At 33.6% G+C, this 15143-nt stretch overlaps 1 protein-coding gene across 3 annotated transcripts in view; it reads left to right on the top strand.

Annotated features, from left to right (window-relative positions):
* Window positions 1-15143, top strand: part of LOC115888163 (reticulocyte-binding protein 2-like) — a 145428-nt gene that overhangs the window by 9739 nt on the left and 120546 nt on the right. Inside the window, exon 1 of one of the 3 annotated variants that reach the window (XM_030907828.1) lies at window positions 14550-14728. The exons of the other annotated variants lie outside the window; for them this stretch is intronic. The gene's annotated coding sequence lies outside the window, so the exon portion shown is untranslated. Of the gene's footprint in view, window positions 1-14549; window positions 14729-15143 lie in introns of those variants that run through there. 3 annotated transcript variants of the gene reach the window in all.

Below are 15143 nucleotides of genomic sequence, written 5' to 3'. Positions count from 1 at the left end.
CCATTAAGGGCATATCATCAATAAGGGGTCCAAATCCTACTAGTTAAAAGAGGCGAACTTTTAAAAATTCTGTATTTCGAAAGGGATTATAACAAAATATCAAGTGTGCTATATTTTTGGAAAAGTAATTTTAAATTCTTTACAGTTAATTAAAAATATAGAGGGTGTCCCAAATAAAAAATTAATTTTTCTGTTGATAACTCTTAAATTATCAATTTTAAAAAAATTATACCTAAACCATTAAATTCTACGTAAAAAGGTGCTTTGGAAATGTTTTCATAGAAATACAAAATTTTCCATAGCAAAAAAGTTACAGCGATTTGTTAAAAATGCACATTTTTGAAAAACATCCCGTAACTCCGAAACGGTAAAAGATATTGATGTGCGGTTTTCACCATCATGTTTTTGATGAAAATTGAGGTCCAGACACCGATATTGGTTTTCGTCTATCTCCTATAGAAAAGGGTGTTTCCATTTAAAAGCGTCGAATTTGACCCACCCTGTACAAAAAAAAATCATTGCCCTGCTGGACTATATTCGTCGAAGTTTCTATCTAAGCCACTGAAATATGCAGGTAAAATTTAACCAATGCAATTCGAAATTATGTGCATTTTAAAGATTATTTATTTTACCCTTATCACACAAAATAATCTTCCAAACTCTGTGAAATTTTACTAAGGACATCCTGTTCCTACCTAAGTATACCGCCATAAATAAATAGCAAATATCCGAAAAGTGAGAGATAATTTTAGGGGTATTTAAATAAGAAATATAGGATTGTTGCGTACTTACGTGTTGTGTACTTACTATTGTTGTGATAAACCCTGTGATAAACCCTCGTATCTTATTTTAACACTTGATAAATACTGTTGGGACTTATACAGGGTGTTTCCTAAGTAATTTCCTTTTAAGAGAAAAAGTTCATATAAATACGAGATCTAGAGTACTTCCGTTCTGATCTACTGTTAGTTCCAGGCATAAAGGGCCTTTATTTCCAAAGGGTAAGAACACAGGCACAGGCGGCGGTTTTTCATCGACGCGGCGCGGAACACTGAGGCGGAGGGTAAGTTTAGCGGGACAAATCATCAGCAGTGATGTTTGAGATTTATAAAATCTAAGAATGTAGCAAATGGTCTAATATATAGTAACCATAGAGTTAAATTAATTTATTTATTAACAACTTAATTTATTAATATATAAATAAATAGAAGATTGTTGCCCGGCTAGAATGACCATCCAACCAGCCACCAGAATGACCAGCCGCGGCGTGTGTCCTCAAGTTAGACCATTTGCTAAGTTCTTAGATTTTATTTAAGTCTCAACTAGTAGTGGGAACTATCGAATGAATACTATCGAAACATTCGATAGTTGCAATTCATTCGAATAATTCGATAGCTAGTAAGAAAACATTCGTCGAAAATTATTCGAATAAAAATTATAGAATAGATGCGTCATCTGCCTTGAAATATTGTATTCTAGTAATTCGGCAGCAAAAACCATTCATTTATCAAATTCATTTATTCGTCAGGATCGATTTTAATAAAATATAAACTGATTTTAGTTGTCGTCCGGCGACGTAGGTCTCTTTCCTAGAAACCCGACAGCGGTCGGTGGCAATGCTATGAAAGAAGCCGGCATCTTTGATTTTTTGCGGAGTCAAATAAAGATAAGGACACATTATTTTTTTTTATTGAGGTGCTAGTATTTACACAGAAAATACATTATGAAGGGCGCTGTTGCCATACATTCGTATTAGTTGGTATTAGCAAAGAATATTATTCTTCAGCATTAGTTAGTTAGGGATAGTATATCTATATGTTTTGCATTTTTTTATTGATATTCTGTTGTTACACTGCAATAATACTTTTTATTGGATGTAGGAAAATGATTTTTAATGTTTTTAAGCAAAGACTGGTTTAATAAATAATAATAACAGTAATAATTTGTTATACCTATTAACAACAAAATTTAAATCATTTAATAATACAAACATTTTTTTAAGTAGTAGCAAAATATAAACAACAAATAGAAGTCAAAAGTATTTATATTAGATCCTATAATATAGTCTCTAAATGGCAACGTTGGTTTTTTAAATAATAATAATTACAAAACTAATTTGTTATATTAACAACAAGTTTTAAAATCATGAAATATAAATATTTATTAATTTTCTAAGCATGCAGTGTAATCGAAGGAAAATATAAATAAAAAATTAGAAATCAAAATTATTTATATTACTTTATATTACTATTTAAAAATAATATTTACTTTTACTGGCATTTACTTTAAAAAATAAATGAAATATTTCTTCGCAAAAAACTACATGTAAGAGAATTAGCATAAACAAAATACAAACATTGTTAACTTTTTTTTAAATTGGCACCTGTAAAACTTTCAATTTAATTTTCTCACCCCAAAATTTGAGTTTGATAACCACATTTACTTAACCACATTACTTAAATATGATTATTAAGTTCAACTAATTCATATTATTAAAACATCTAAAATACAAATATGTATTTTTAAAATTAATTGTAAGTTCATCTAATATCTCTTAAAAATTGCTACTTCTCAAAATTTCCCATTAAAAAATACAATCTAACCTAACCATAATATACCATATAAAATTAAATAATTGAAAGATCGGGCTACGGAAAATCACACAAATTTTCGGAAAAATTTTGACCACTTCGCACACAATCGTCAATTAAAAAAAACTACTATTTTAGTATTTTAAATATTTTAATAAACGCAAAAATAGCGCAGTATTTACAAGGCGAAGTTATAAAAATTTGGAAGAACTAATAATGCACTGACGCACACAAAAATCAAACGAATACTAAATTTCATTTATCAAAAGCATTCGATAGTCGTGGCGCAACGATAACCATTTAGTCGCACGGCGAGGTTGTCACATAAGCTTTAATATACAAATGAATGTATGATTTTATTCGAATAAAACCATTCGATAGTTGAAATCATTCATTCAGTAACCATTCGATAGTCTAATTCATTCGATAGTTCCCATCGCTAGTCTCAACCATCGCTACTGATGTTTTGTCCCGCTAAACATTCTGTATACTTTGGCTAAACTTACCATCCGCCATCCGCCTCAGTGTTCCGCGCCGCGTCGACGAAAAGCCGCTGCGTGTGTTCTTACCAAATACGTTTCTCACCCCCTTAATGTTGTTTTTCTGCTTGAACCGGTGACGTCCGTACGCACACACCCCATGATTATCTGCGAGATTATCTGATTAAAATAAAAGCACGCCACTCCTTTTTTCGAGAAAACTATTTTTTTCTCTTGATTGTCCATACTTTTTTTAATAAGATAAAACGTATTACAAAAAGTATTACTAAATACATTTACGGTATAGTACACGGTATACTACATACTACACTTTATACTATTATAAACTATACAGAGTGCTACAAATTCGAAGTACGGGCATTGGTATCTCGGTAACCGTAATAGGTACGAAGATGGATAAATTGGGGCAAACTTGCGCCTTGGGATGCTTCACTAAGATGCCATCAAAAAAGTTTTAAAAATTTTACGGATTGCTGAGTTTTTTGGAAAAACGGATTTTTTTAAAAATCAATTTTAATTTTTCCTGGCGTTACTTTTTAGAAAATTAAAAAACTAATTGCAATATTCTCATAGCCACTTTAATAGGGCTATCTGATAGTATTTTTAGATTTTCAAATTAGCTGATAACTTGTGAGATAGAGAGACCAACTTAATTTTTTTAAATACGAACCTGTATTTTTTATTTCAGTTTTTGAAAGAACTCGTTCTCCTGAGTACAATAGCTTGCCACACTTTATACTTTTTTTTTGTTTCGGACATTTGAACACAATTTATTTAAAATAATTTCCGGCTATAATAAGTCCGGCTCTGTTATTTTTAATAATAAATCTATTCATCGTTACAATATTGATAAGCCTACAAACTTAATAATGATGTGGGGTAAAACATTGAATACGGAAATTCAAATGCAATAACAAATTTATTTATTTATTTATTGAATGCTAGGGGTGCAAACAGTACTTAGTACCAAAATAGCATTCACAATATACCTAAATCAGCAAGCTATATACAATAAAATATAAAGATATACATATATAAAATGGAATATAACAAAAATTATTTGTGACGAAAAAAAATGCAATTGAATGTAATATATTATAAATGTAAACGTAATATATTATATGTATTTTTAGAAGAAGAAAGCCTTTATAATTTTTTTAGTCAACACCCTGTAAATTACTTTTCAGAGTTAATTCTTGTGCTGACTTTGAAGCCAGTGAAATAAACTTTGCTAAAAAGATGTATTGCTTTCTTAAATGTATACAGGGGTATCCAAAATTGCTGGTCTATTTTAAATATTTATTTTACATAAAAACTTCCTTATTTTAAATACAACACTATGTATTTTTTGAATAAGCCGAAGCATTTAAATGCTCTTTCAAACTATATTAGGGTTTCCTATACCTATCTGGCTCAGATTTTGAATAAAAGGCGATTTTTCAATAAAATGTTTATCGAGATGTCTGGTGTCGCTATGGTAATTTGTTAGTGACACTTAGTAGCTATTTTCAAAATTGACATTAGTTTATGGACTTTATTTAACAGTTTACTTTTATTTATATATAATTTCCTTACAATAGTTTAATAAGTATGGAAGTATTTATTATTTTATCAAGAAAAATAAAGAGGTAGCTCTTTGATTTATATTACGATGACTTGTAGATATAGGTATTGGATTTTCTATAAAAAAGCCAATTAAGGCAACTTTATTTTCTTCACTTCCAGAGACAGGTTTCTGCCTAATAGGTTTTTCATATACCACACTATCAGCTCTGCGAAATAGGAAAAGTAGTTTTTCAAAGGAAGGTTGTCAATAAAATTCCTATTTGGATATCTGTGAGGATAAACCCTTCAGGCCAACAAGCAATTGTCCTCACAAAATAAAATCACTAGTAACATATTCATTCCTTCCGCCAACAGATACTGGCTTCATTTTTCTTGATAATATGATGAATACTTACTTATTAACTAAATAAAAATTAGCTGTTATAAATTTAAATAAAGTCCACAAACTAATGTCGATTTTGAAAATAGCTACTAATAGTGCTAATAGTTCAGTCATTGGGGATTTTTGCTTGGAAAAAATAAGTCCGGAAGTTTTGCAACTTTGCAGGTTTATAGGTTTTGGGGTCCCTAACAGTACGATAATTCGCTGGTTTTGGAAATGCTCTCAACACGAACAGCAGAGGCTGAGATAGGTACCAAAACTGTAGTTGTTAAAACAACGCAAGGAACTCCACAAGGTGGAGTGACCTCCCCCCTACTGTGGAGCTTGGTAGTGGATGAACTACTGGAAGAATTAACTCTAGCGGGAATACACTGCATAGGGTACGCAGATGACATAGTCATCATTGCACAGGGGAAACATGAAGGCACCCTGTGTGATATTATCCAAAGAGGATTCCGCATCGCTGAGAGATGGTGCAGGACTGTCGGGCTGAGTATTAACTCAGATAAAACCGCAGTAGTGCCATTCACCAGAAAGCGAAGTTTGAAAAACTTGAAAAGAATCCATCTAGATGGAAAGGAAATACTGCCATCACAGGAAGTGAAATATCTGGGAATAACCCTGGATAGTAAACTTCTCTGGAACAGGCATATTAAGAACATTACCAGCAAAGCCACAAAGGCTCTCATGATATGCAGAAGACTGGCGGGAAATAGGTGGGGCTGCGCCCCTAACATTTTGCGCTGGATGTATACCATGATAGTAAGACCCATGATTACTTATGGAGCAGTTGCTTGGTATACAAAACTAGAGCAACGTACAGCAAGGCAAACCCTGTGCAAAGTACAGAGACTGGCATGTATCTGCATCACAGGTGCCATGAGAACATGTCCAACAGCAGCAATGGAGGTCATTCTAGACCTAACACCACTGCATATTGTCGTCGGTAGTTATGCCAATGCGACAATGATTAGAATGGTCATTGACGGAAACAGTACTGGGAGAATTTTCAGGTCAGGGGCTTGGAACACCCTCAAAAAGAAAATTCCACTTCTCCAACTCCCAGTGGATGACATACCAAGAATTTACAACTTTGAGAAACACCTCACTGTAGTATTGAGTAATAAAAAGGATTGGAAGAAAGAAACGCTTACTCAGCATATAAAAGACCATACCATCACGTGGTATACTGATGCTTCCAAAACCAAAGCAGGGACAGGGATAGGAGTATTTGGGCCGAAAACTGAATACTCCGAACCAATGGGCACCTACCCCAGTATCCTTCAGGCAGAAATTTGCGCTATCGAAAGATGCGTACAATTTATCTTGGATAGGAACTATCGAAAACAGGAAATTGCCATCCTATCCGATAGTCAAGCAGCACTTAACGCGATCAACTCAGTAACCATCAATTCGAAGTTGGTCAAAGAATGCCTAGAGAAGCTCAACAAATTAGGCAAAGAAAATAAAGTCCTCCTACTCTGGGTGCCTGCTCACCAAGGGATAGAAGGCAATGAAAAAGCAAATGATCTAGCTAGGAAAGGAGCGAACACTCCACTAACTGGACCAGAACCGTTCTGTTTTCCAAACGGGAACCAACTGAAAGCGGAACTGAAGAATCTGGAAGACTCCATCCGTAACTTGGAATGGGTGTCCTCCAACGGTCTAAGACACTCGAAAAAGTTCCTTAGAACTTATGACCGAGAAAAAATCAAAGGTTTTCCTTGATTTAAGTAAAAACAATCTTCGGATTGTCACGGGGTTTCTAACAGGACACTGTCTCCTCAACGAACACCTCAGTAGGCTGAAACTGAGAAACAACGGCGAATGCAGATTTTGTGGGAAAATGGGGAAACACCAGAACACCTTATCACTGAGTGCGCCGAGACGACGACCATTCGTGCCATGAACCTTGGCACGTCTGATGTCGAGGATGGAGAGCTGGCCTCTGTGGAGCCGTCTCAGATACTGGCTTTTCTCAAAGCCCTGAGACTGTATGATGAGTTATAACTCGTTATAACTCAAGAAAGGGGAACACACAATAGATCTGTAAGGTCGCGGTGATTAACTCCCCTTCTAAACATTCTACATTCTACATTCTACTTATTAACTAAATAAAAATTAGCTGTTATAAATTTAAATAAAGTCCACAAACTAATGTCGATTTTGAAAATAGCTACTAATAGTGCTAATAGTTCAGTCATTGGGGATTTTTGCTTGGAAAAAATAAGTCCGGAAGTTTTGCAACTTTGCAGGTTTATAGGTTTTGGGGTCCCTAACTGAAATCCATAAAATGCACATTTCCAGACCTGCCGCCGGCGCCGCCATCTTGCCAAGATGGCGCCTAAAATCGGTATTTTGTGAATATCTCGAAAAGTATGCATTTTTCGCAAAAATTTAAGGAGAGCAAAATTAAAGAGAATAAAATTTTCTATAAAAAAGGTTTCATGAAAATTTTCGCTAAGTCAACCGTTTAGGCACAAAATTCCTGGAAATTTTACAATTTTGCAATATTATGTATAGTCGATTTTCCGAAATCAGATGTCGATTAGGGTTCACTAAAACTAGTTTTAGTTTAGTTTCTTCAATTTTGTCATATAACAGTGGCGTATCATTAATTTGCTCATTCATTTATGAATAATTAATTTTAATTATTGAAAATGTGTACTTGTTTCCACACCACCCAAGAGGTAAAGTATATGGCGCGTTTATTTTAACGTGGTCTCCCCGGAGGCCTACTCCACTAGATAAATTAAAAACTTTAACTTATCTGCACAAGCCCGACGGATCTGGCTCATTGATGTCAAAGTCGATCGTGTCTGCTGTGCTGGGCTCATCAGGTTGGTCTCTCAATACGTCCAACTCTTCATCTTCAGCCGCCAGAGGGATAACTACAGGCAAGTCCAACTCCTCTTCATCGGATTCGTCGAGTGACACTTCAGTGACGTTGTCACAGGATTTTCCATTGCAGTATGCACAAATCATTGAACATTTTAATCCTGCTTTTCTGCATCCGCAGGCTTTACCATAGTTGTTGGTTTTGCATTTACAATTTACAGGATAAAAATGCCAACAGGGAGTTTGGAGCTGGATCTTTCAACGTTGTGAATGGAGTAATGCCTGTTTTTGTTTTCTTCCAACCCCATTCTGCGGTATCTTTGGTACAACCAGACCGAATTAATGATACGCCACTGTTTCATGACAAAATTGAAGAAACTAAACTAAAACTAGTTTTAGTGAACCCTAATCGACATTTGATTTCGGAAAATAGTTACGATGTTATGTTAATATACATAATATATCATATTTTACGCAAAATTGTAAAATTTCCAGGGATTTTGTGCCTAAACGGTTGACTTTAGCGAAAATTTTCATAAAACCTTTTTATAGGAAATTTTATTCTCTTTAATTTTGCTCTCCTCAAATTTTCGCGAAAAACGGATAGTTTTAGAGATATTCACAAAATACCGATTTTGGGCGCCATCTTGGCAAGATGGCGGCGCCGGCGGCAAGTCTGGAAATGTGCATTTTATGGATTTTAGTTAGGGAACCCAAAACCTATAAACCTGCAAAGTTTCTAAACTTCCGGACTTTTTTCCAAGCAGGCCCGTTTTTTGATCCCCAATGACTGAACTATAAGTGTCACTAGAAAATTAATATTCCCCACAACACCCCAGTAATCTCCCCACGAGAGATGGTACATGTTTTTTTTAAACACCTTGTACATAAATAACATTTTATTTATGTAACTAATTTTTAACTAATTGCGAAAGTTTGAAATTCAATCATCTTCTGTATAGTTTTACCCTTATTTATCCACACCCTATGTAAATGTGTTCCTGGTGAAGACCAATAAAATATATTAAAAACGTGCTGAGTTAAAAGGACCATTGTTAAATGACGGATTTACTGGACTTTATAACATCAAGTGTTTTTCAAGCTTTGAAATTTAATGTGGCATTTTTGTCCACTAATCATTGGACAGGCATTTCTATAGCGACCTTTTTGTAAACCGAAACGCACCACCTCTTGTAAATCACACAGTTGGACACCCAGACGGACACTTGAGAAGACGACTTTCATGCTTGAATCGCAGAAATATAATAAATGTAAACATAAACGCTAAAAATGTATCGTTGTAAATTTTTATTTGAAGAAATATTACTGGTAAATGAGATTTAATGTTTGTTTGATGTGTACAGGGTGTCCCATTTTCGAATGTTTTATGAGGTTTCTCGTTTATGAGTAGAGATACAAAGATGCGGTTTTTACGTGACTGTACAGGGTGAGTCAACGATAAAGTGCATTATCTCAATTGTTTCGGGGTTACAGGATTATAAAACTTTTAAAAATTAGGTTTTTTGTAATTATTTTAAATACCATTATTTTTTTATTTGAAATTGCTGCAGGTTGGACGAACAGTAATAATAACTAATAGTAATAATATTTAACAATAAATTAGGTAAAATAAATAATTTATTAATTTTATTTTTATTTTAATTTTATTAATTGTGATTAATAAAATTGCATTTATCTCATCAAGGAGGCCGAAATCGACAAAATATCAAGAGATAACTTTCAATTTTATTGGCATTAAACGGCCTACACAATTTTGATATCAAAAGAAGAAAGTCAGTAGCGTACATGTTTTTTTTTGAAAAATATTCCAGTGATAATCCATATGCACATCCCTGATGAATTTATCGAAACTTTTTTAGTATTAAAATATGTCGCACTTAAAGTAACTTTTACCCTCAAAATGCATTCGAATTCGAATCCCTAAAAGTAGGTACTTGTAAGAAAATTGAAATAAATCGAAAGATTATTAAGAGCTACAAAACAAAGCAGAATCGGACCTATGTTGATATGAAAAATAAATCTTATTTTTAAGTGAGGAATCTCCTCACGAGAAATGGCACATGTTTTTTGAAACACCTTGTATAAAATGCTATCTTTTAACCTCTCAATAGGTATATTTATGAAACACAATACTTGGTATACCGGGTGTTGCATCGTCGAGCGGGACATAAGAAATCCCATGTAAATTTTTATGGGGTCAATTATTGACTTCCCTAATTATTTTAGAGAATAATTCTTATTTAGGTTTATTGAAGAGCACTAAAACCCACATTCGAAAGAATAACTTTAGATATTTTTGATTAGCCCGTTTACGAGTTATCGCCGATTTCTTTTTAAATATTTCTCCTTTCTTATGGCCCTGTATTTACTTATGAGCACCAGTCAAGGTAAAAGATAACTGTCAAATAAAGTTGTCATTTCACAAATTTACCTATTTAGTACTTTATTATTATTGAAAACTCATTCCTACATTGGAAATCTTAAAGATGTATTTATAAATACAAATTAATATGAATTAAAGTAAAATAAAGTAATCAGTTACAAGGTTAATTATAGTATTATTAGAATATTCAATAACTTATTAATTTAGGTACTATTAAATTGTTAAAACTTTAGGATTTTAGATGTCCAAATATTCCTCCATTGACTGCTAGACAATAACCCAGGCGATCATAAAATTCTCTTCTTACATTCGCTAGTTGGTAAAATGAAATTCTATTGCATTCGGCAGAAATAGCATTTTTTAACTTGTCTAGATTTGGGTATTTTTTATCCTTGTATATCCTGTTTTTTAAGTGGCCCGAGAAAAAGAAATCATTTGGCGAAATATCAGGAGACCTTGCTAGCCACTTTACTGTATGATTTAGACCAATAACGTTTCCGTTAAAACTATTGTCTAAATATTCCCGAGCAGCCTATTTTTTTATTATTATAATGCTATATATATATATATATATAATAATATATATTGTATAAATATATTATATATAGATATATATATTTATATATATATTATAATATATATATATATATATATATATATATATATATATATATATATATATATATATATATATATATATATATATATATATATATATATATATATATATATATATATATATATATATATATATATATATATATATATAAATATTAGAAAAACATTAAAACAGCTCAGCCCTCAACAACTCGCAACCGTATACACCAGTGCAGACACGCACACTCACACACTCACAAAACCACAACTCGCAACCGTATACACCAGTGCAGACACGCACACTCACACACTCACAAAACCACACACCTACACTAGTGTACACTGATGTTACTGCCTTCAGGCTTCATCAGTACGGTAAGGAATACTACGGTTGCGAGTTGTTGAGGGCTGAGCCGTTTAATCTTTTTCTTCTTTTTTATACATTTCCGTCACTATTTCTTTCTTGTTCATATTGGTACCACGGCTAAGGGTATTGCGGCGGGTTGCTGTTGGCTACCTCCGCGGCTGTTCTGGACGAAGCCCACAATCCTGGGCGACTCTGGTTCTTGGCTGCAAATTGTGGCTTTAGGCTCCCGTTTGCTCCTTTTTATTTTCCATCATTTATTTTCGTTTCTTCATCAATTTTTTTTCCCATCTCCTGGGTTGCACACGGTGTCTCGTTACATCGTTTGCTTCCTGGTTTTTTGTGTTTTGGGATCGGTTTCATCGCTTCCTGGTTCCTTACCGTACTGATGAAGCCTGAAGGCAGTAACAACATCAGTGTACACTAGTGTAGGTGTGTGGTTATGTGAGTGTGAGTGTGCGTGTCTGCACTGGTGTACACTGGTGTATACGGTTGCGAGTTGTTGAGGGCTGAGCCGTTTAATCTTTTTCTTCTTGTTTATACATTTCCCTCACTATTTCTTTCTTGTTCATATATAAATATTATTATAATATATATTATATTACTATGTGCCGGGCAGCCATCCATTTGGTACCAAACTTCCTGATTTTCCCTAGCGGCATCATGTAAAGCAGGTAGAATATGATTTTCGAGTATTTCCAAATAATATTCTGCATTTAAATTTCGCTTAAGAAATAATGGCCCGATAATATTGTGTCCGAATATCCCTACACAAACATTTATTTTCTGTGGATATTGCGCCCTTGTTTCGACAAACCTGTGTTGGTTTTCTTTGTTCCAATATCGATAATTTTGAACATTGGGTTCATTAAAGAAGGTAAACGTGCATTCGTCAGTGAAACATATGTTTTTTAAAAATTCCCTATCCGTGTTTGCTCTTTCCACCATATCAAAACAAAACGCTTGCCGCCGTATTTCGTCCCCATCTCGTAGCTCTTGGTGCTTTTCATATTTGAAGGAATAGTATTTATGTCGTTTCAAAATTCGAAACGCTGTAGTGTGATCTATTCCTATTTCATCCTCAAGTTTCCTTGTGCTGATCTTTCCATCGTTCTCTTCCACGCACAATAAAACTTCCAAGTCGGTATTATTTCTTGCATCTTCTCGTTGTTCCTGCCTTGCTTCACATCTGCAGTTATTTATTAGGGTACCTTTGGTCTCAAATCTCTGGATATTCCTTGCGATTGTAGATTTTCCAGGTATCGGTCTATTCGGATACAGAGCAGCAAACATGTCCCACACCTTTTGATAACTATTTCCTTGATAATACCATTTAATCATCAATACTTTTTCTTCGGTAGTGTAATTCATGGCTAATATTGTCGAAGTAGGTATGAGTTTTAATAATAATAATAAAGCACTAAATAGATAAATTTCTGAAATGACAACTTCATTTGACAGTTATCTTGTACCTTGACTGGTGCTCATAGGTAAATACAGGGCCATAAGAAAGGAGAAATATTTAAAAAGAAATCGGCGATAACTCGTAAACGGGCAAATCAAAAATATCTAAAGTTATTCTTTTGAATGTGGGTTTTAGTGCTCTTCAATAAACCTAAATAGAATTATTTTCTAAAATAATTAGGCAAGTCAATAATTGACCCCATTAAAATTTACATGGGATTTCCTATGTCCCGCTCGACGATGCAACACCCGGTAGATACGTAAAATAATATTCTATGTGCAACTTTTCTCTGTGTTGAAAAAAAGTTATGGCATACATGCATGCCGATTGGTGGAATGTCATATTTATTTATTTAAAAAACTGTATGCAAAAGAGCAGACAAAAAAATCGTGGCTCGATCAGCGGTAGACAGTTAGTAAAAGTGCGATATTACTCTACAGGGTGAATCTTGAATAAGTGCAAATATTTTCAGGGCTGGTAGATCTCGATAAAATAAACATATTTTCTCTTTGCCGTTTTTCAAATGAGTCCAAAATAACTGAGTTATTCAAATTTGAAAATTTAAAAAGAAATTTATTTATTTTTAAATAAGTTTGTGAGTCACCTGTTTTATTTTTTCTGTATTTGTCGTAACCATAGAGTAAAGCCGTAAGCATGGTAGATTAAGAAATGATACAGTGGGTAAATTTCAGGTGAACAGGCAGTTCTAAAAAGTTTTCTAAAATATAGAGGAAAATTTAAAAAAATGCACGATTTTCAACATCTTTTTTTGTTTCGAAAAAAAACTTATAGACCTGGTCGAAATCACCCCTAAAAGTATTTGCACTCATTTAAGACTCGCCCTGTATAAGCGTTTTCCGGAAACGCTCGCCGCGTTATCGATTGAAACATAATACATGTAAGTCTAGGTATACAAGTTTTACGGTGCAGATATCGACTCATAGGAAGACTCATTTGGCGAGAGCGAAGGACTACTGTACCATGAGAGTCAATTACAAATAAACAGTGAGACAGGTGAGACAGTAAATGTATATCTGTTATGGAAATAATTAAAAAATATATTTATAATAAAATCGTATACATGATTTATCTATACTTAAATGGATGACGCGGTGAGCGTTTCCTGAAAACGCTAGAGTTAATATCGCGCTTCTCTGATAACGGTCTGCCAACAATTTTCTTCGTTTCTTAATAATAAATAAAAGCTATTTTCGCAATTATAACTCCTGTACCTTATAATATTTTAGTGTCAAAATTTCACCCTTTCGATTGGTCACCCCCGCTTTAGGTCGATTGGTCGCCGGCTACACAAAGGGATACTTCACACAAAAAATTAGCCATGTAACGATGATAAGGTTTTCTATGTAGCCAATATTAGCCAAGTTATATTACTTTATTTTTTATGTCTGTCCCTATGTCCCTATTAATTTAATGAAAATGAATGAAATTGTTTGTTCACAAGATTGAATATATTGTAAACAGTGTTAAAATAACAAACTATTTATAAAATCTCTTCATCATTTATATTTAACTGAAAAAAAAATTGGGGTCCACCCGGATCTCAGGACGTCATAAGCGATAGAAAAATTCACCACGCCACAGTTGAGGGTTAATTAAGTATTTAACATCAACCACTATAATCTACGACTAATATCGTTGATTGAAGAAATATTATAATCATTGCGAGTTCTTTGTTTGGAAAAGTCAAAATCAAGGTCTCGCATATTTTAGCTGAAATAAATTTCAGTTAATAGTGGGGGAAGCGCGGAACGCCGGGATTTCAGATCTGAACCTGAACAGTGGACCAGACTTTAAAATTAGTTCATCTCATGACCTGTTGATGTGTAGTATCGTGACCATAGCTATCCGTGTGGTGCGTGACTTCGTGCGTACTTTTCGCCGAGTTTCGAAGAACTTTTATTCGAACCATTGTTGTTTAAGTGTTTCTGTGTTAAGTGTTTCGTTTTGTGTACAGGAAAAACTTAGTTTAGAAGTCCATTCAGGAACGTACCATCAAAAAGGTATAATTGATTTTTTTTTCTAAAAGATTCTTTGTATATTGCATATTTATATTATTGTGAATGTTTAAAATATTTATAAAGGTCGTGGAAATCAGTAAATTACTCTTATAAACCGGTATTTTAATCTTATTCATTGTTTGTACCTACTGTACTGAAAAAAAAAACTTTTAACTGCATTTAGGAACGTATCACTTAAAAGTAATAATTATAACGTGAGTTTATTTTCCCAATAATATTTCTTTTAACATAGGTTTTAAAACGACACATATTAAGAGTTTGTGCCTGTTAAGTATTTCTGCGTCTCAAGCATGTCACGCCATATCTGATTTTATGGGCGTCCTGCGCCCCGATTTAGGGGTAAAAGTATTCCTAGAAAAGCGATCAAAATCGAACATTAACAATAAATAAACCCAGA

The sequence above is a fragment of the Sitophilus oryzae genome, unplaced genomic scaffold, assembly GCF_002938485.1.
Source record: "Sitophilus oryzae breed Bouriz unplaced genomic scaffold, Soryzae_2.0 scaffold_1167_pilon_pilon, whole genome shotgun sequence".
Taxonomy (NCBI): Eukaryota; Metazoa; Arthropoda; class Insecta; order Coleoptera; family Curculionidae; genus Sitophilus; species Sitophilus oryzae.
This window is presented reverse-complemented; position numbering and strand designations above follow the sequence as displayed.